Below are 20,615 nucleotides of genomic sequence, written 5' to 3' on the forward strand. Positions count from 1 at the left end.
GTAATACTATTTAGGAAAAGCAAACCCTACCATATAGGCAGAAATCACGAGCAATGCATTCATCCTGGCACGCATGGTCAGTAATTAACATTCTAATTCCTGAAGGAAGCAGCACGACTCAAGGGGTAAAGCAGCAGAACAAGACTTTGCATTGCATTACTGCATCGGTCTGCAGCACTTTCCTGACTTTGCGAAGTCACTTCATTTCTGCCTCATTTCCCTATCAGAGAACAGGATAACCATTCAACTGGGATTTGTTAGGTTACAAGGATACAAATGGTGTTATGAAAGAATTGTTGTATAGTTGTAGTTAACTAGAAATGATTCATAGGTGCCTTCAGGTTATTTCTATTTGCCCTTTACTGAGAACGTAAAACTGTTGGACTACTTTACAACATTTGGTTCCTACTTTGAAGCCCTAAAAATTGTCATTTTTACCTGAGCCTGATTCATTTACCTGAATGCCTGATTGGCATTAAAAATGAGATACTAGACTGCAGAATGGCATTTTATTAAGGGAAGTGGACTTTCTTTTTAGTATGGGGAATATTGGTTTATATTATATATATTGGTTTATCTGATCTTAAAAGACTTTGCTCGAGGTTATCCAATGAAGGAACGATTCACAAAAGGTTGGTGCTTCTAACTGAGCTTTCAGATTTTAGTATTACTTTGTTAGCTAACGTGGCTTTTTGCATCAGGCTTTTGTACCAGAAGTGAAGTTTTCCACTTAATTCTCAGATACTCTGGTGAAGAATCAGTAAAGCATCTGAACGCCTCCCGAGTTACTGCGGTCCACACGAAGGTGGCTTCTTCCCTTGTTTGTAACATTCCTCCAAGTGATCGAACGGGCATTTAGAGCTGATGTTCTGTATGTATGCACCAAGACAACAATGCCAGTCAGTAGATTTGCCACAAAATGCCTTGGAGGAATTCAAGCAGCAATGTGTGTATGAGCGTGGTGCATTCTAGTCCGCTGTCATCTAAACCCAGCAGAGGAAAGAGACTAGCAAGGTTTCAGGAGCAAGAGGAGAAAAATATGTAAAGGTTAAACTCCATGCTAAAATCACTGACATTTGAACAACATAGATGTAAAAGCAAAGAGAAAGCTTCAGACATTAACTAGGGTTATTGTACTGGAAACTATCTTGGTAATGATTGTAAAGCAGAAAAACATCCCCCCACCATCCCTAAAAAAACAACCAACCGACTCCCCCCCAGGAATGCTGGATCAACTTAAGTAATTTTGTCTTTGAAATGCTATAAATTGAAAAAACATGCCTTTATAATAGATATGATCAATATAAAATCATGCCTGCCATACATGTTTAAACTTGTTCTTTTGTAATTAAAACCAGAACTAATTTAGAATTTATTGCCATAAGACCATAAATAGTGTAGATCAGAATTATAAGTGTGGCAAAATATCAGTATTTTTATCTTCTGAATTGTGTGTTTCCTCAGCACCACTTAATATGTTTGACTCCGTTTAAATATCATAGATAGATTAATTGATTGTTAAATTACTGCCTACTTTATGTACAGGCACGAGTATTTCTTGTTTTCTTTCTGATTGAGAGGAAACGAATATATATTTTTTTAATGAACAAACCAAAGATTCTTGCTAAGCACATGATCAGGAATTTTATGTTTGGTTTTTCAAGTAATTGAATGTGTTTATATCTGGGAACAGATAGGCTAAAATAGAATAAAACAGACTTGAATCCAGGAAAAGCAGACAAGGCTATAGGGCCATGTGAGCTCTAACTGCTGTAATCTCAAATTTTGTAACAAACATTTGAATTCTTGTACATTTGAAAAAAAATGTCTGTGATTATCATGAAGGACTTCTAAGCACTAGAGAAAATACATAAACTCACACAATACATTCCTAAGTTCAAAAAATGTCAAATGCCATTATTTCAGTAAAGTACTAGTGTGATTTATGTGGGTGTCTCTGCTTGTTTGTTTGCCCAGTTCCTGGTTAAGAAAGAACAGGCATCGTTATATATTAAGTTCCTTTCATTTTGTCTCAACCACCAATAAATATGTTGAAGATAATAGAAATATTTGTTCTTGAGCTAGCCTGCCCTTGCCAGTAGCATTATTAGCTCTTGGGATACTGGCTAATGACACAGATTCAAATCTCTCCTGAAATCTAGCTGCTTTTGAGAGACCCAAAGCAATAAACATCAATAAAAAGCCATCACTGTTCCTCTTATAAGCATATGTGCATATGTTTACAAGTCTGGATCACTTTTTGTGGGGGCATGAGCAAGCATGTGCTTCCTGGACGCCATTTCTTTGAGACCTTATTAACTTCAGTCTATTTGCGTTTTCTACTTAGCTGACCACATTGTCAATGCTTACCAAATAATAAATCCTAATTATACTAAAATCAAGTTTGGAGCACGCAGCTGCAAGTCCTCCAAGTCTGTCTTTCATTCTGCCTCTAAAAACTTCCTTACCGGGGCTGCTGCCTTTCAAGCAGCAGTATTTTTGGCCTGAAGACTGACTGATATTTGAAATGAATCAGCAGTACAGTAATTTGATTTTCAAAAAAACAAATGGTTGTTCATATTTAGAGCTTGGCCAGGAATCATAAGTCACATCCACTCTGTGTGTTTCTCTTTCCACATGCATGGTCAGTGGTAAAATTTCACCCAAACAAGGAGGTCTGACTGTGGCTGGTGGTAGGAGGGGAGTCAGGCTGAGAGCTGGCATCTTGAGGACCAGCACAGAGGCTGATGCTTGAGGGTGTAGCCTGTAATCAGTCGTGCTGTAATCACCGAAAGTTGGGACTAGAGGCTGCTGGTTGTGATTGCAGTTGGGTGAGTTCCTTGCACCTTTGCAAAATCAGCGCAGGTCTGCTGAAGTGGTCCTGAGTAGAGAGGAGGAAGAGACGCTACGGGAAGGAGCTAGCTGGAATACAGCTAGTGAATAATAAACTGAGGTAACACCACTGCTCAGCAGAGCCTGGAACAGCATTCAGAACCATGGCTTGAGATTCTCTTAGACACAAGATAGTCACTTATTTCCTTTTTATTTTTCTCAGAATATACTGCCATTGTTCAGCAAGTTGGTTTTCTCTGTCACTCCTATCAGGCAGAGCTGAACCTTGCTATGTCGGAGTGTGGAGCTGCATTTTGTGTTCCCTTAGCAACTGAGTAACTGGCATGTGAAGAGGAAGCAATAAAAAAGTGTGGTTTAATTCTTTTGCAGTCTGATAAAACTAGTGAGATGGAGAAGCCATGCAGGAACTTCATGAGGAAAGAGAAAGTAAACTCCCTTTGGTTTATATCTCCTAATTGCTCCGAAAATACCCGCACTGCTGTTTTACTCAGAAAGCATACTCTGTGGAGCTGATCTGCATTAATGTATTTATTTTATATGGCATCTTATCTATAGGTAATTTGTAATAAAAACTTATATCTTTAGTGTACTAGGGCAAGAGTCAAGAGAAAATAAACTATAAGGAAAAAGCTAAGCCACCCTTTATCCTCTTCCTAAATCACTTTACCTCAGAGACAATTCTGCTCATATAGGTTCGTCAATTTTAACTTTTGTTTCACCCGGCCTCAAAAGCTTCTTTGGTGAGAAAATTTAAGAAGGCAAAAGAATAAATTGGAAATTTCACTTTTTGAAAAGAGAGGTGGGCTAGTTTTGGCGGACCCATGGGGTGTCTGGATAAAATTGACTGATCTGTACTCCTTTCAGGAAATGATCTGCCTTTAGGTAAGGCACATACATACAAATAAAATGGTATTTGTAAAAAAGGGAATCATTCCTTCTGTTAAATGAAACTTTTTCTGTTAAGGAGACCAGCTTGGACCCAAGCTGGGAGATGAAACTGGGGAAACCAAGCTGCACAGGAGCTACTCAGAATGTAGTGCCAGTACTGCAGGCTGGGGGGTGTTCTGAGGAGAGCAAATTTGTTTGAAGCTTCTGCAGAAAAGGCAGATGTACGAGACCTATGATAACACTCATCAGAAAACAGTAGAAAGGTGCAATATCCCTCTAACCATGAAACACCGTGTAAGAAAAACTTTATATTTCTTTATTGCCTCCTTCCTTCCTTTCTTCCTTCTTTCCTTTCTTCCTTCTTTCCTTTCTTCCTTCTTTCCTTTCTTCCTTTCTTCTTTTTTTTTTTCTTTCTTGTTTCTTTTTTCCTTCCTTCTTTTCTACTTGCTTATTTCTGTCTCACATTTTACCTTTCTCCTTGTCTTGCCCCAACCATTCATTTTAATCAGTTCTTCTTCCGTAACCTGTGGCTTCAGTATTCAGCATCTTTCTGCATGCTAAAATTGCTCTCCTGAGCATTGCTCCACCCACAATTTGATGGATTGCTGTTTATGTGCTACTGCTCCCTTCTCCCTGAAAAGCACTGAAAGCACACAGGCAGACAATGTAGACACTTCCACACTTTGGTGCAAAGAACATGGTGCCACTGAACATGGATCTGACTCGACCTACATGAATACTTCTGCAGTTCTATGGTTGTGCTTGAATATCTTTTGTTATTAAAAAAAAAAAATGTGTTGGGGATATATACGCCTTCCTCATGTCCAGACTGACTCTCAATGCTTTTTTTTTTTTTTTTTTTTTTGAATTGCCTATCTCCAATTGTCCAGAAAAGCACATATTCCCCTATTAATGATACTTGCCTGAGGCCCATGCCTGTCAAAGCAGACAGGTATTCTCAGTGCCATATTAAATTAGGTAATCTGACTAAAATACCTGTAAGCATATTCAAGATTTTGGCTACTTTCAATTTGCAAAGTCTTCTGACACATGGTAATATACCTTTCAGTGGGCATGACAGCAAGTGCTTGTGTTGAGCCATTGAGGTTTCCCTGAGTCTCTCCAAGAGATCTAGCGCAAGGATCCCTTTTCACCAGTGGTGACTTGGTGCTATTGCAGCGGTGATTCCTCTGACAAATACTCTTCATCCATTTCCAGATTCATACGATGACAAATAATTTCCACCTGAACATTTGTGACATTTGGGTTCTGAAACAATCTCAAATACCACACTGTTCATTAGTGGGGATTCAATTTCCTGTACCTCTCTGCTTCAGTTTTGCTTCAATGCATAGAGTGCGCATATTCATTAAAAACAACAATAATAAAGTTTTGCTGGAAAAGAGGGATGTGTAAATAAAAGATGCCTGGGGCAAAGCTGTGTTTTGTGTTCTGGACATTTATATGGCTATTTACAGTTCTCTTCAGTTAAATAATAATAATAATAAAAAATAATAATAAAAAAACAGAATTACCATAGCAACTGAAGCAAGTATGTGTTACATTTTTAATCTCTGAGATACACAAGCCCGTACCAAGAAAACACACAGAAAAAAAAATGAACTTATGTGCCTTCCCCATGTTTGAAGGGAATATTTTGTTTCTTATTTCCTTGCCAGTATTTAATGTCGCCTTTGTTAGAGAAGTAGCTTTGTTCTCTTTGCATTGTTCCACTTGCATCTCAGGCAGAGGATGAGTGCAGTAGACAGCAAGAATGTGTTCTCCTCTGAGACATTTTGGAAACTGCCAGGAGTGTGCAGCAAATGGTGACTATGAGGCTACTGTGATTTTTTTTTCTGGTACCCTGGGATGAATTCCTCAGGTGAAGACATGGGGGACACAGCTATACGTAAAACATGCTTGTATTTCATATCTGCACAAAACTACTTACTGTGCTTTTCAGAACCTGATGTACAGGGAGGTACTTGTTCAAGTTTATTTCCCTTCCCTCCCCACCCCAGTTTTGCAGTTTTACTTAGTTTCCGTAATTCCATTTAGAATTAGAGTACGTAACATTTCCACTACATAAAAGATCCACTAACAATTCTGTTCAAAATATATATAATATAAACTTGCATCACTGTGCGTTGTGTCTAAGAAGAGTGAGGGGAAAGAGGCATCGGTTAACCCATCAGAAGTCTCTCCATCACTTTCTCCTACAGTGGTAAATTGGGATTTATTTCTCTTGTTGACAGTAACCATTTTTTCCTTTCTTCTATCAGCCCCTGTTATTGGCAGAGTAATTACAACTTCTCTTATCATGACAATCAAGAGAATAAACTAGATGTTTTCACCATGTTACTGCAGTACTTTGTTTTGAGTCTCCTGCAAAGAATGGGGCTTTCGCAGTAACATGCCTGGACACTTCACTGTTTCCAAGACAAACCGCTCTTGAGCCAAGATCGATTTGGACTGCATGCAATAGCTTGCATCTTTTTTCAGCAGATTTAGAGTCCTTTAGAAAAGCTAAATGAGCTTTACAGCAGCCCTAGAAGAAATGGCTGTGGGTAGCTTGAGGAACAGAAAGATCATGCTTGCCCAAATTCATAGAATGGGTTGACTGAGCAGTGTAGAGGATCACTGTTTCCTGAAATGTTAAACATTTTCAAGTCTGATCCTGATGGTGCAGACCCCGACACACATTTTTTACCCAAATTGTCCCTATGATCCTTAGGGAAAATCTGCCCTTCTCCTTTCCCTGCCAAATGCCAGCAACTTACAGTACTGCAAAACCAGGTTATGCTCCAGATTTTTGAGCAAGTCTTGCTGATGTTACATACTCTTCATAGCCTTTACAGATGTAAACTTTTAGGTGGAATCTCGTTGTGTTGTGTCAGCATGGCTGCTTGGCATTCTTTGTGGAGCTGGCCGAGTTTTTTTCTTTCAAACTAATGTTTTGTCAGAACGAAACTTTGCATGGGAAATCAGCTGGTCTGATGAATTTTCATTTTAAAAGTTCTCAGTAGAGTCCTATCAGAACGAGTTTAACTTCTTATGCTGGTATATTTTAATTTGCTTCGATGCTATGCATTGTGCACCAGTCATACTGAATTAAATAACTGGATTTTACTAGTAAATAAGATTTTGTTTAACACCAAACAGACATCCAAAATTATATATTGAAATTTTCTTAAAAGGTGGAAATGCTCAGTTTCATCTAACTTTAATTTTACCTCAAAATTGTGAAATAATAGCAACATAACTCAGAAATTTTACTGGTGTTTTTCTGCTAGTAAACGTTGAAGTAGCACTTCTAGCTCCTGTGAATGTAGAACAAAATCCACAAATGAAATATGAATTTTCAATAGCTTATGTTCAGCTTGAATTAAAAACAAGTAATTCTTTCCTTCCTTCCCCATCCTGGAGTTCATCATGCAGTGACAATTTGAAATTTACAACCCAGACATTTAACATCCTTCACAAGAACATATAATTTGAAAAACTTGTGAAAAGAAATGTCTCTGCTAAAAAATGGCACTATCTTTTTTGTAAAAGGACCCCTGTCATTTAAATTTCTGTTCAGCTTCCCATCTTAAGCTGAATAACACTGACATTTTTTTTCAGATGCAATTTTTTGAAAGTTACCTAAATTAGATATTCACTTAAAGGAGTTTTAATATGACATTGCTGGCTTTCTTCTATATCTCTCTGTGTCCCTTTGCAGCTAATGTAGAATACAGATTTTATCAGATTCCCTTGCTGAAAATAGAGACAATGCCATTTAGTAGGTGTTCACAATCCTACAAATTACCAAAGCAACATTGACCCTGAATTTGAAAAATGAACCCCAAGAAAAATGAACCTCCTTTTGAAAAATGTAGAGTGATATATGTTTTGATAACACCTAGTAAAGAAGGATTTAAGATTAGTTTTTCTGTGTGGAAACAGATCTCTGATGAGATTTATAAAATTAGGCTTGATGTCTAACTGTCTTAACTCCACACTATATTGGTCACAATTTCTTTTTGTAAACCCCATTAAATGAGTATCTTTATTTTAACTATCAGAGCAAATCTGTTCTTTATACACCAATATGTATCTTTCTGTTATGTTTGGCATACCCATTAGATCCAGGTGAATGTCTCCTTATGTTAGGTAAAATGCCACAAAGCAGAGTATTTGTCTCCTAAATTTTACAGGAAGATTCATTTTGCAAATAAGCTGATCATTTAGAACAGAACTCTTGTGGGAAATGGCTGCCTTCAAAAATTTTTGAATTCCTCCATATTTTAATTGGCATGAAAAAGTCTTTCTTTTGATTGTTCAGTATTTTAATGTCTGCTAGACATTTATGTACAGAGAGTAGAAAGACGTGGGAGAAACTCAAAACTAACCTCTACAAAGTTCTCTCTTTGATTGACGGCAAGATGGACAAGGTAGAAAAGGACAGGTAGAAGACACAAGAAACCCCCATTTCTTTTATGAAGCATTACAGCAGATTCCATATCTAGCAGATGAGTTACTTAGCTTGAAAATAATTAATAAAGACATTCCAAAGGAGTTCCTATCATGGGTTGTCTTACTTTGTAAGCTACGTTGCCCCACAATGTTTTCTCCCTTCATTCTCAGTAAGCAAGCTTATGAATATTGTTAGAAATATAGAACGTAAAATCAGTATTATAGCAAGCTAGATTTTACGCTAGGAAACACTCTCTTTAATGTCTTTAAAATATTGTACAGAATCCGTTTAGTTCTAATACTGATCTAAAATCGAGAGAAATATTTTTGTAGGGTAACTTTGATGATGATCAAGAGACACGGAGTAGAACTTCGAAAGCATGCAAAGTAAGTGTTCAATTCACATTTTCAAGAGTATCTTTGAAGCTGATGATCCTTAATATGAAGCATGTTGCTCTAGTTCCTACTATGTTGCTAACAATCCTGCAATGCCAAGTAGGTATTCAGGGATGGGGGTAGGGGTTGCTTAGCATTTCCTACAGGCAAGCAATGCTGGGTGCTTGCCAGGAGTGACAGACAACAACTAATACATACATAAATGTATTTTAAAAACACATGGGGTGATACAGGTACATAAAGGTTATGTATTTTGAGTTATTTAAATAAAGTTTATTTTACTAGTTATCTAACATGTTTTAGCTTAATCTTCTATTCACCTAGTACTTCTAAGATGAAGGTGATATGTCTGCACTGTATGAACTCAAGACTGTAAACTAGACCTGGGGTTAACACATTTCTGCAATTGATAAGTGTTTATTAAAAATGTCTGTGGTTCGCTTTGTGGTCATTCATGCCCTGTGCTGTACATTACAAAGATAGCAAAAAAAAGTAACTTTTCTATGTCTGACCTGTACCTTAAGACATATTTATGAATCTGATAATGACCACTGAAACAAAGAAATAGAGATATATTTTTTTACATTTTTTAAGTGAACGGTTCAATCTAAAATTAAGACTCGGAAATGGTTATGCTTTCAGACAAAGTTATCATTCATCTCATTCCACAATTCATGTTGAAACTAAATGTATGAGTAGGGACCCAAAAGTGAGAAAGAGGAAAACCCCTTTGTGGCACTGATTTTCTGAAATGAACTGTAAGTTAGGTGTTGGCAGCATGGTTTTATTTCTAGAGAGAGAAGCAGTCTAGAACTGAAAAGAAGAACTCCTAAACTTTGATAAGGTTTGAAACTGACCGCGAACTTCTCAGTTCCCTTGGAGTTTTTCTAAACCCACTCACTTTTTGCCTTGTCCCCACACTGTGTTGCAGTTTCTTTAATCTCTGAACCAATTGCATAAATTCACAGGCTTGTCTGTTTTATTGTCTGGTAGTTTTTTTTTTTCATACAGCTAGTTGTCTTTCACTCTGCTGGAATGGTCCATTGCAGTTTTACATAGTTTGATGTTGTAATGAGATAGGTTTGTCACAACACTAGCTAATTCACTGAACTTCATCATTTTTATTAAATATTAAGAAACACAGTGAATTCTCCATCTTCAGATTTGTGCTATGAAGAGCAACATAGATTAGAGCAAAGTAACAATGTTTTAATTCATTCTGCTGTGCTTTCATTTCTGGATTGTAAACTCAAATACGTTTGCCTTTAAATGCTTTCAAGGTAGACAGGTTGGGTTTTCATTGCTTCTAAATACGTGGCTGCCTTGGGGCTTCTTATTTATTTATTTATTTATTTATTTATTTTTTAATGAAGTGAGAGGTTATAAAACCTATGTGCTGTAAAGCAGGCAGACTTCTAAAAGTTTCCTACCAGCTCAACAGGCTCAGCTGAAAGAGCTGGTATCTTCAAGCTTACTTAACTCTTGTTCCTAGGCTTCTAATTAAAACCATGGAAATGCTCCCCATTTTGAAAAGGTCACATCTGAGACATTCACTTTGTCTCATCTTTGCTGTCTCTAGCTTATATACTTAAGAAAAAATAAGCAATTATAGTCAACTGTCCATTACCAGCAGGATGATAGCCTTGCTGGTCGATGAGCTTTGGCACAGGTATAGACACGATCTGTGTGCCTCTACAAATATCTTAGCAAAGTTTAGTAACCCAGGAGTGCAGGTTAGAGACTCCTGAATGGCTCTGCACAAAACTAGGGAGCACCAGGGAATGCTGGAACTGTGAATGTTTTTTTGTTTGTTTGTTTGTTTTGTTTTTTCATTAATAAATTCACTTCCAATCCAGAACTGTCAATGCAACAACCTAAAAAAATCATAATTTTTGGTGCTATCATACATGGTTAACCTTTTAATATATTTTAAAAATATTATGAGATCACTGTCTTTATATTTAAGATATTCATGGAGCACACTCTTCAAAAGTGGTTATTTATCTTTGCCTATTTTCATGGTTCCCATTACTATAAAATCAGAGCTTCATACTCTTTAATGTGTGAATCTGCCTGAGGGCTCTCTAGAAAAGTAAGTATTAGTTAGATTTTGAAAACTGAATGTCATTCTACTGTCCAGCTTTAATTGTCTAAGTGTAGCCTCATTTTGTTGCCTTGAATCCCAGAATGGGCTGTAAAAAAAAGTTAGGCTGTTAGCTTAGCCATGCTGACTTGTACTCTAGAATTTCTGAAATGACTGTTCAGGAGTCTCGGCACCTAAATCAAGTAGTATCATGATCCCTCCTGGAGACTAAGCAACAGGTTTCCAGGTTTCCAGACATGTCTAGACACTCGATGAAGCAAAGCAAGGTGAGCATCAAATTGGATTTATCATTATTATTATTATTTTTAATGTTGAAATGTTAAGGTACATTGAAGACTTAATAGACATTTATCTGCATCTGAAAAATTTGGCCATGTCTGTCTTGCTGGAGCAGAGCAGGGTTGAATTCAGGTCTGCAAAGTCTCGTACCTCTGTTATGTCAGTGGTTCAGTCATCCTCTTCACTGCTTTACTTTTCTGTATTTCATGTCTTAGGACAGAAAATAGATGTTCTGCCCAGTGACCTTTGAGAAGTGCTTTTTTTTAATCACGTTTGTGCCTAGGGAATATCCGTAAGAAATAATACTAGGAAGTACTGCACAATGCCAGGGTCATAAGCTGTCACATGTAGAGTGATTAACTGGAACTGTAAACTTTATTCTTCAGAAATATTTCTTTTTAATATGTGACATAAGGAGATAGATAAATATCACTGCCTTTATTTGTATAGTTTATGATATTATTCCTTCTAGAAGTACTAGTCTGTAAGACTAACTTTTTCATCAGAGAACATTCAAGTCCTTGCTCAGTTGATAGTATTTGCTTTAACCGTCTGTATCAAAAAGGTCCGTGCTCCTGTGTGTGCTGGTGTTGCTGCATAGCTTTATGTCTCCACTCAACTCTTCTTCCCTTAATCTGAAACCTTAAAACAGAGTACCAAAATTTGCTGCAAGGAAAGTAATGATCCTCCAAAAGAAATTCAGTGCAACTGGAAAGAACCATTTTAATTAGGTGACAGAATTGCATTGTTTAGGTTTCTTTTAAAAATCAATGAAGTGACTGCAAATGTTTCTAATGTCTTCATGTCTTTAAAACTCTCACCAGGGAGCCCTCATTCTTACCACAAAAGAAGGTTTCATAATTTTGTAATTATTATAAAAACAACCAATACTTGGACGGGGCTGTAGCACACTTCCTCATGTTTACAGTGCTTTGTGAGTTTGCTTGGTGGCAAAAAAAAATAGTTTTCAAGATTCTTGCCCGTGCAGACCAGACGTATATGCTATAGGATTTTAAGCTATAGAATATTGTGCTATCGAAGCCTAAGCCTAAAGTAAACCCTTCTTCTCCAAAACCTCTCTATCTATTAAAGACATCACAGACTTTTCCCCCTGCACTGAAGATTGTGTTTAGCTTAGACCAGTTGGAACTGTTTTCTAACACCCAGATCTGTATCCACCTTTTCTTGCATCCACATGCAGAACACATACAATTATGTGTATTGCTTTAGTAACATTTGACAAATGGTTACTGGCTGAAGTCTATGTAACAAAATGGTTCTGAAAAAATGAAATATAAAGTGGACAAAGAACAGAGCTACATCTTCACAAACCAACCTTGATGAAGTGCAGTGAACAGCCCTGCTCAATGTGCAAAGTGGATATTTCCCTTTGCGGTCAAAGTGACTGGAGGCTCTGTGCTGGAGGTCTCACCACTGATTCCTTTTCCTTCTTTCATCTGCATGTTTGAAAGAAGAGCACTTTATTATGAGTCTAAATGCAGACACAAGTACCTTGATACAGTCCAGTTAAAAACAACAACAACAATAACAAAACACAAAAACCCCACAACCTATATGTATATTTTTGTGCCTTGCAGTTGTATTCTCTGAACTCTAACACTAAAAGAAAAAAAACTATCAATCTTTGATGGGAAAAGCCTTGCTTTAGTGTAGGAGAGATGAAGAGAAGAATGCATTGCTCAAGTTATTGGCTGAAGGAGACCGTAGTGTTCTGACTATTGCTTCCGTGTGTGAACCCCTGCCTTCTCCTATCCAGTCCAAGCTTAAAATAACAACATTAGCTTTGTCTCTGACTCTTTGAAAATAATTGATTTCAATTAAGTTGCTGTATAAGTGGCAAAGAAAATGTAGCAAAAATATTGCTGCTCTTTCTTTGCTTTTCCTTTGTCTTCTCCATGGAGAAGAGTTAATGACTGTATTAAAACATGTTCTGTCAATATTCATGCATGTGCAACTCCCAAATAAGGTGTGCTCTACTTGACATAATTACAGAAGATGCAAAGATCACAGCTGATCAATATGAACTGCTTTTCTGTAGTAGGGTTTTTTTCAAACAGATAGATTGTGAATCCAGTCCTGCATTCCTTACTCCCAGGAAACCTGTTTTGATTTACTTTAATGAATATCAATGCTGTTAAGCTGTAGTGATTAGAATATCACAGGCATGCATAAAACTCTGAAGTCCCTGAGACTTCTTAATATGGGAAAAATTCTTCTTAAGACCTTTTCTGATTTTATATCCAACATAAACAATACAGAAAAATATACTCAATATTTTACTTTCCAGTTCTCTCATTCCATCAGTATGTAACAAATAATATTTGTTGCTGCTCATTTCTATCACTTTTTTTGAACTCTATTAGATATTTATGGATTATTTTTCACGTATACTACACTACAACACCACTATAACAGTTAAATCATGGCTAGAAGTTATTATTATTCTTATACAGTGTCTCTTTAATTTATTTTTTCTGTTTCAGACTCCTCAATTATATTTCTCCATTCATGTTGTCCAACTTTTCCAAGTCAATCACTTGTGAATCTGTTGACGATTGTGAAAGAGTAAATAGAATTTAGCTTGGATTCTCAATTCATCCCTAGCCTCCCTCTTGAAAAACAACATAATTGATTTGAAAATGTCTGCCTTAAAGGTTAGGAGATCCTTAATATAGACATTAGTTGGAAGAAGAAATAAAACTGTGTTACTAGAGTTCTACCTCTGAAGTTACAAAGAGAAAATGCAAACGTTTCTGTTAATATAGAAAATATGTTTCACAGCCATAGAAGCAATCAATAAAAACATTCCTTTGGAGGAAAACTTAACAAACAATTTCAGAGATCAAATGATAAAGAGTAAGAAATGTCCAATCTACTGTATCAAAAGAGGTGCTGTGAAGGTTCACTCTAGGGGGTTTAGTGTGTACGTTCTCATGACAACAAAACTGAGAGCATTAGCAAGGGGAGAGAAATCAAAGGACAAGAAATTCAGATGTCATTTTCTAGCTTTGAAAGATTTTATTTTAAAGACAAGTACTTCAAAAAAAAAAGAAAAAACAGACTGACAACTACAATCTGCTGTCATTCTTGAGGAATAAACAGTGAAACAGCTCTGATGTCAAGTTGTACCTTAGTTTTAGGAACAGAAAGAGTGTTTTGAAATTCATTAAACATAACATAACCATATTTCTTTTTTCATCCCCATACATGACTTACAAGCAAAGCTAGAAAGAGCTTACATTTTATTTATTGTACCAATTCTTGTGGGAAAACACAGACCTGATTTAAGAAAAGGCTTCTTTTGAGGCAAAAGCGACTTAATTGTCCAATGAGTTTATCCAAGAATTGCATCTGAATTAACTTAAGCAATGAAGGAATTTCCCTTTATTCACAGATCATCCTCCCCAGATATACATCTACAGTGAGACACTTTTCAAGAACAGCTATGACTTAGATCAAGCCCTGTATAGCTGATGATCAGGAATATAAATTTATCACTTCTTTTGTTTCTCTGAGCAATATCTCATGTTAGCTCTAGGTAGCCATATTTCAGAAATAGTTCTTTATTCCTTTTTTTTTAAAAAAAAAATATTTTTCCCATTTTAATTATTTTATTGTTAACTGATGAATGAAATGAAAAAAAAGTTCAAGCATTCCAACTCAGAATTTCCTCTATGAACTCTATAAAGCTTTCCCCTCTCCTTCGCTCCCCCCACCATTCAATCTCTCTATAAAAATGCTGCTACATTTCTGAAGGTCCAGTGTGACCTATGGTCACAGGCTGGCCTCATTGCACTGCTGTCATCAGCTTTGTCACTTGCTGAACTTCTGTAAACATCAACAGAATCAAATGCCAGGCCATCTGATACAATTACCATGATATCCAGCAACGTTTATTCATATTATTGGTGTGTGCACATGACAGAGTGAGGCCTGCTTTAGTGGTGAAGTTCCCAGAGTATACACCTTACCCGCTAGGATTTGGGGAGATTTGAGGTTTAGTTCTTTTAGGAGGTGTTAGGTAGGAGGGCTGGGTGGTCACCACAGGGTCTGTACCACACATCATCCAGGCTCTCAGCTTGGCCTGGTTTAGTTCATGTCTGCTGAGCACTACTTGCTGCAGACTTTGCCTGAGTTGTACAGTAGCAGTAGGGACGCCTAAAAAAGGCCTCTCTTGCAGTCACAAGTTATTTCCATTTTACGATTTCCCAATCTGTAACTCCAACTTTTATCAGGCTGTTAGTCATCTCCTAAAACTTTCACATTTCTGGTGTTTACAGAGCTTTAGGGCTCAGAGAGAGCTGTGAAAGTACGCAATTAGTGACAAGGAGGAGAGACGGCAGAACCTTGTCATCCCTTTATATTTATATTGCGGTGCTCGCAGAGCTTCCCAGTAGCCAGCAGCCTCTCAGGAGAGCTATTGTGCAGTACAGCAGAAGACTTTTTGCCCTACCATCACCATCCTTTCAGAGGTCTGTCAGAGGGGGAAGTGGAGCACTTCCATTTCAAAATCGGTGGCATCATTTGAATGGGGCTGACAACAGGATGTTAGCCTGTAAAACCATAGTCTTAGGGTACGTATATGGCAGGCTCGACTGCAGTGTGAAGGGAACTAAATGGGTTTTAGGTGAGCTAGCTCAGAGATGAGCTTGAGGACCCATGGCAGCGCAGATTTCAGTGTGGGATATCCATATGGATGAGAAGCTAAACTGTGTGCTGTTACACTCAAACAGTGTGTGGTACCAATGAGATTTTTTAATTTTTTTCTCTTTTACAGCTGCCTGGGGTATGTCTACATTACAGTGCCATTTGTGGTGTGGATGCAAACTCCTTTAGCAGGAACCACATTTCAGTTTCTCTCTCTGACACTTGCTTAAGCAGAAAGGAAGCCGAAATTATCTTAGTATTTTTATGTCTGTGGCTTTCCAGGGTTTCTGTTTTGTTCCAGAGTGCAGGGGCATGTCACGTGTAAAATTCCAAGTCCAAGAAAGGGGTGGAGGGCTATGCCTCTCCTGCATTGCAGAAAAAAAATCTGAAATCATTTGTGCAGTAAATGAAATAGGCTCAAGCCTTCTATATGGTATGCAACTAATTAGCTGATGTTCATTTTCAAGTGTGTTGTTCACAGTCAAGCTGAGACAATGCATAATATGCATTATAATGTACCAGGAATGTGTCCTGCTTCTAACTGCTTTATTTTACTCCTGCTACTCCCAACCATGAATAAACCGTGCTTGAAATCTTGAAAGGTGAGGGGGGTATTCTGGAGACATACATTTTCAGCAGCTGAATCTGAGTTCTCTGTGATTTAGAGCCTGTGAAAGAACTCTGGTGTTACTGCCTAGGAAAATGTCTTCCTTTTGGCTTTTTCTCTCTCTTTCTTCCTTTCTTTCCTTGATGATTATCAAAAATTTCAGTTCTTTCATTAAAAAAAAAAAAAAGTCTTCTCAGAGATTTTCAGACTGTTTGCTTCCATTTAATTTTAATAATAAATGTACTGGATTTTAGAGCTAGCAATGAAACATGATTTATTCTCTATTATTTATTGCTATTTATTTAGGATTTAGTTAACAGTCTCTGTAGTTACAAGCAGCTATAAGCCAGCCTAGTGAGTCATTTCCTTTACACTGACACCCATTGAAATGGCTCCCTTGCTGAAAATGCACTTATGGAACCAGACAAGCAGTATCGCGAGAGGTCAGATCTCATTATTTCCCATTTGCTCAAGTATGTGAACGTTTCTCAGACAGAAAAAAATCAAAAGAAAATCTAGGCCTAGGGGGGTCAAGGACACAGGAAAGAATGAGTTTTATTCACATGAATTGATGCAAATTTTATTTGTAATAGTAGGTTTAGTTCAGATTGCAGTCAGAAACAGGGCGATGAAAATGTTCTTATTAACGCTGCCTATCTACACAACCCCTGGTGTCAGGCTTGCCTACATGTTTGGAGATAAAGTATTAAAATCGTTATAATGCGCTGACTCTTGTGGAGATAGCAGAGCCGTAATTGACTTAATATTTGGAAGCAGCTAAACTAAATAGACATTATTAGTACTTGGCATTTGTCTGATAAGTTGTTCATTTACTCATCGTGGTCATCTGAGGCCTCAGTTTTCTCCCTCAGTGCTTGGAAGCCATGTAACTGGATCAAGCAGAATTTTATTTCTGGAACATTCAAGTGAAGGTTGTAGCTCTATTTTGCTGGTAAGAAATCAAATGCCTACAATGTATAAAGTGTAAAGTCATGCATGTATATGTTGGAGATCAAAGAGTTAGTTTTCTATGGGGATTATCTAATGTTACTACTTTCTTCCTCACTTATTATTATGGCATCACTCAGAATATAGTGGGATTTCTTGTTATATTTGTTGATATAGTGGAAAATACTTGAACTTCCTCCAAGTCTGCAGATCCGTCTGCCAGGATGGATTCCTGCAGAACCCGGAGGGGCAACTTTGGGAACATCACCGTGGTTTTTCACTAGACTAAGATGCATTAAATAAATAAACAAGCAAACCAACCAACCAACCAACCTTGGGGTAAATGAGGTTCCAGATACCAGCCTAAAAAAAGAAAATCCTGCCCTCACACGCTTTCTCTCCTAGGCAGCATTGTGCTGCCGTGTTCTGTCTGTCCCCTGCAGACAGTGCCTCATCTCCCTTTGTCATATGCTTGGCTTTGTGGCTTTTCAGGACAAAAACAAAACAGCATAATGAGAACAGAGGAAAGATGTACTTTAGGCATTAAATGCTCTCCGTGGTACTTTATGGTGTTTTTTATCTTTTTAAGAAACCTTTGTGGTTAAAAAAAGAAGAAAAAAAAAGTACAATTGCATTTTTTAAGTTTCTACACATCCTTTACCAATATGAGGTAGGGGGAGAATTGAGATTAGGCTGCTTTAACATGTTTGCTGCTGAGCATCCAGAAGGGGTATGTGAATGCCTCGCTACCTGCAGGTCGCTGGGTTATCAGGGGGACAGCTCCAGCATCACCTGCAGGTAGCTTGGCTCATCTTCACCGCTCACAGTGCCTGAACAACCTCCCATCACATGGCTCCCACACCCACTCACTGTCACAGCTTCACTTCTTAAATAAAAAGAAAGTGACAGCAATAAGGAATTAAAAGGTCTCTGTTGGAAGAAAGAAATGCATGCAACTGTCCTGGAATGAAACATGTTTAGGTATAAGGAGGTTAGGAGAGAATTTAAACTTCTCCCATCTTTTAAAGACGTGGAAATTCATTTGCTTTGCTGAAGCTAATTTTGTGATTAAACAGGAATTTATTTCCCATTCTCTTTCTGGGGAAAAGGCAGACAGAAAGGAAACCTTGTGGATTTTCAAAAGGGAAGCTATGTGTATTTATGGGGTGAATCGCACAAAGTTGGAATTTCTGTTTCTTTTCCAAAAAACATGGAACAGTATAGCTGCTTGACCGAAAATGGAGTCTTTTATTGTTAGGTATGTTTGCTTTCGTCACAGATGCTACAGCATTTCTCATCCTTGTCTGCTGATCTGCAGAACCCCTGAGGAGGAGGACTCTGCAGTCAGCTTCTTTTTGGGCTTCAGTCTTCGTATGGGAAGCCTGAAAACTGCTTGCTACCAGAGAAATCACCATGGATCACTGCCATCCTTCTTTGTAAGACTCTGTCAGAAGGTATTTATGGGCTCACTACCTCACTGACAATTTTACTTCAGTATGCGGAGTGTTCAAGTTCATACCACCAAGTTTTGCAGTATTTTGTGGAAGCTTGTTTAGAAATACGGTGGTTGTGATCATTTTCTAGAGTCCTGTTATTTAGGGGGAAGCGGTATAGACTATGCCTGACTGACTATAGTCTCATTCATTTTGGGGCAGGAGGGCAGGTTCTGCATCATTGTGCAGCCTTTTTTTTTCTTTTCTTACTGATCTGTTAGGAGGAGAGAAAAAAAATGAAATAATTAATACTTAATTGCATCAAATGAGCCCCAAATTTGCTCTGAATTGCAGGCACGTAACTCACTGGCAATTGTACTTGCATTACCTGAAGGCATTTAGATTGCTTCATGAGATTCCCTTTCCTTAAGCCAAACACATAATACTTCTCCTCTGAGATCTGAACTGCTTTATTTAGTAATTAAGGTAGTTTGTGCATCATCTTAAAGATGCAAAGGGCACATACATCAATTCAAAATCCAAGGACTAACTCAATGGCTCTTAAAGCTTTCCTGTTAGTGAAATCTCTGAAGACAGAAAATTCTCTTGAACGCATATGCTTCTCCATTTGGATTTGGCCCATTTTAAACCAGTATCAGAGACATAATGAAAATAAACACTCCTAAATCTAATGGATATTTTATAACATCCTCTCATTATGTAGTTTTATTACTTTCTTCTTCATTTCCTTCACATATTTTAGAGCTGACTCTCACATTACTCACAGTTCTTTGGTCACTTCAGTTTTGAATTCATCCTATGGAAGATATGCACACATTTGGAATGATGTTAACTTTGTGTCAATGTTTGACAAAGAGAATTCAAAGAGATGCGTTGGTAAAACTTTTGACAAATTCTAAGATTTTGGAAATCTTACAACAGTCCTGAGTTGTCATGGCTTGAAGACGAAATTTTCATCAAAACAGAGAAGGTAAAGTTTTCCAAACACAACTGGGCAGCTGAGCTATAGAAGTAAAAGTAGAAATTCAAGTTCATACTTTTTGCATTTAACATGATTTTTGCTCTAGGTTCTACACATATTAGTGAAAATGGCTTGATCTATCTGCATGGATAGTGTAAAACTAGACAGCAAATTAGGAATGACATGTTGGCAATTTGCTAGTAGATGAGTGTCACTTGTTTTACAACATGATATATACCACATTTTGCCGTCTTCCTTCAAATCTCCCTGTTCATATCTCCGAATGCTCAGTTTTGGCTGGTCTTGTATGCCAGAGATGATGGGGAGCATCTTTGCTTAGAAAGACACTCTTGGCTCTTTCTGCTCTTCAATTTCTTGTATTGTGTTTGATGCTACAGTCTAGTGGCAATACAGAGCACCGGGAGAGCATGGATTAATATGTCTCCATCCACATTATGGAAACTAGTTATAGATTTTCCCTGCACTCTTAGTTGTGTTGCTGGGTTTCTTCTCTCTGGCAACGCCTATAAGATTTTAACTGGGCTAGACAACTGGTTTTTGAGGTCTGTTACAGAATTCAAATAAAAATTTGTCTGTTCCTCGTGAAACAAGTAAAACTGAGAGATGAACCTGGGATAAAGCCTTTAATTTCATTATGAATACTTTATCTACTTTTGAATGAAAAGTCACACCTCAAAGTAAAAAAAAGCTATTTTGAAAATGAATAATCAACATTTTTAGACACTAAGTTTTTTTTTTCTGGTCTTTGTGACCAAACCAATTTGTTTCCCTATTAAAGTGCAGTTTGCAGCAAGTTTCCATTCACTGAGAGCATCTTTTTGCAGCATTTTGCCCAGCCAATTGGAATCTCAGCAAAGACAAGGGCTAAGCAATCCCTCGGACATGGAGCTGCAAGAAAAGTTTGTTTTGTGATTGAATTTCTCATGAGTTATATAAAGTAAGTAAACTTTATCTGTTTAGGTACAGGGAGAAAAGCAA

The 20,615-nt window shown here is 37.4% G+C and overlaps 1 protein-coding gene across 1 annotated transcript in view; it reads left to right on the forward strand.

Moving 5' to 3' along the window:
- The window catches only part of LDB2 (LIM domain binding 2), a 372,691-nt gene that overhangs the window by 108,375 nt on the left and 243,701 nt on the right, over positions 1–20,615 (forward strand). The gene's annotated exons all lie outside the window — the stretch shown is intronic.

Source organism: Cygnus olor, chromosome 4 (genome assembly GCF_009769625.2).
Source record: "Cygnus olor isolate bCygOlo1 chromosome 4, bCygOlo1.pri.v2, whole genome shotgun sequence".
NCBI lineage: Eukaryota > Metazoa > Chordata > Aves > Anseriformes > Anatidae > Cygnus > Cygnus olor.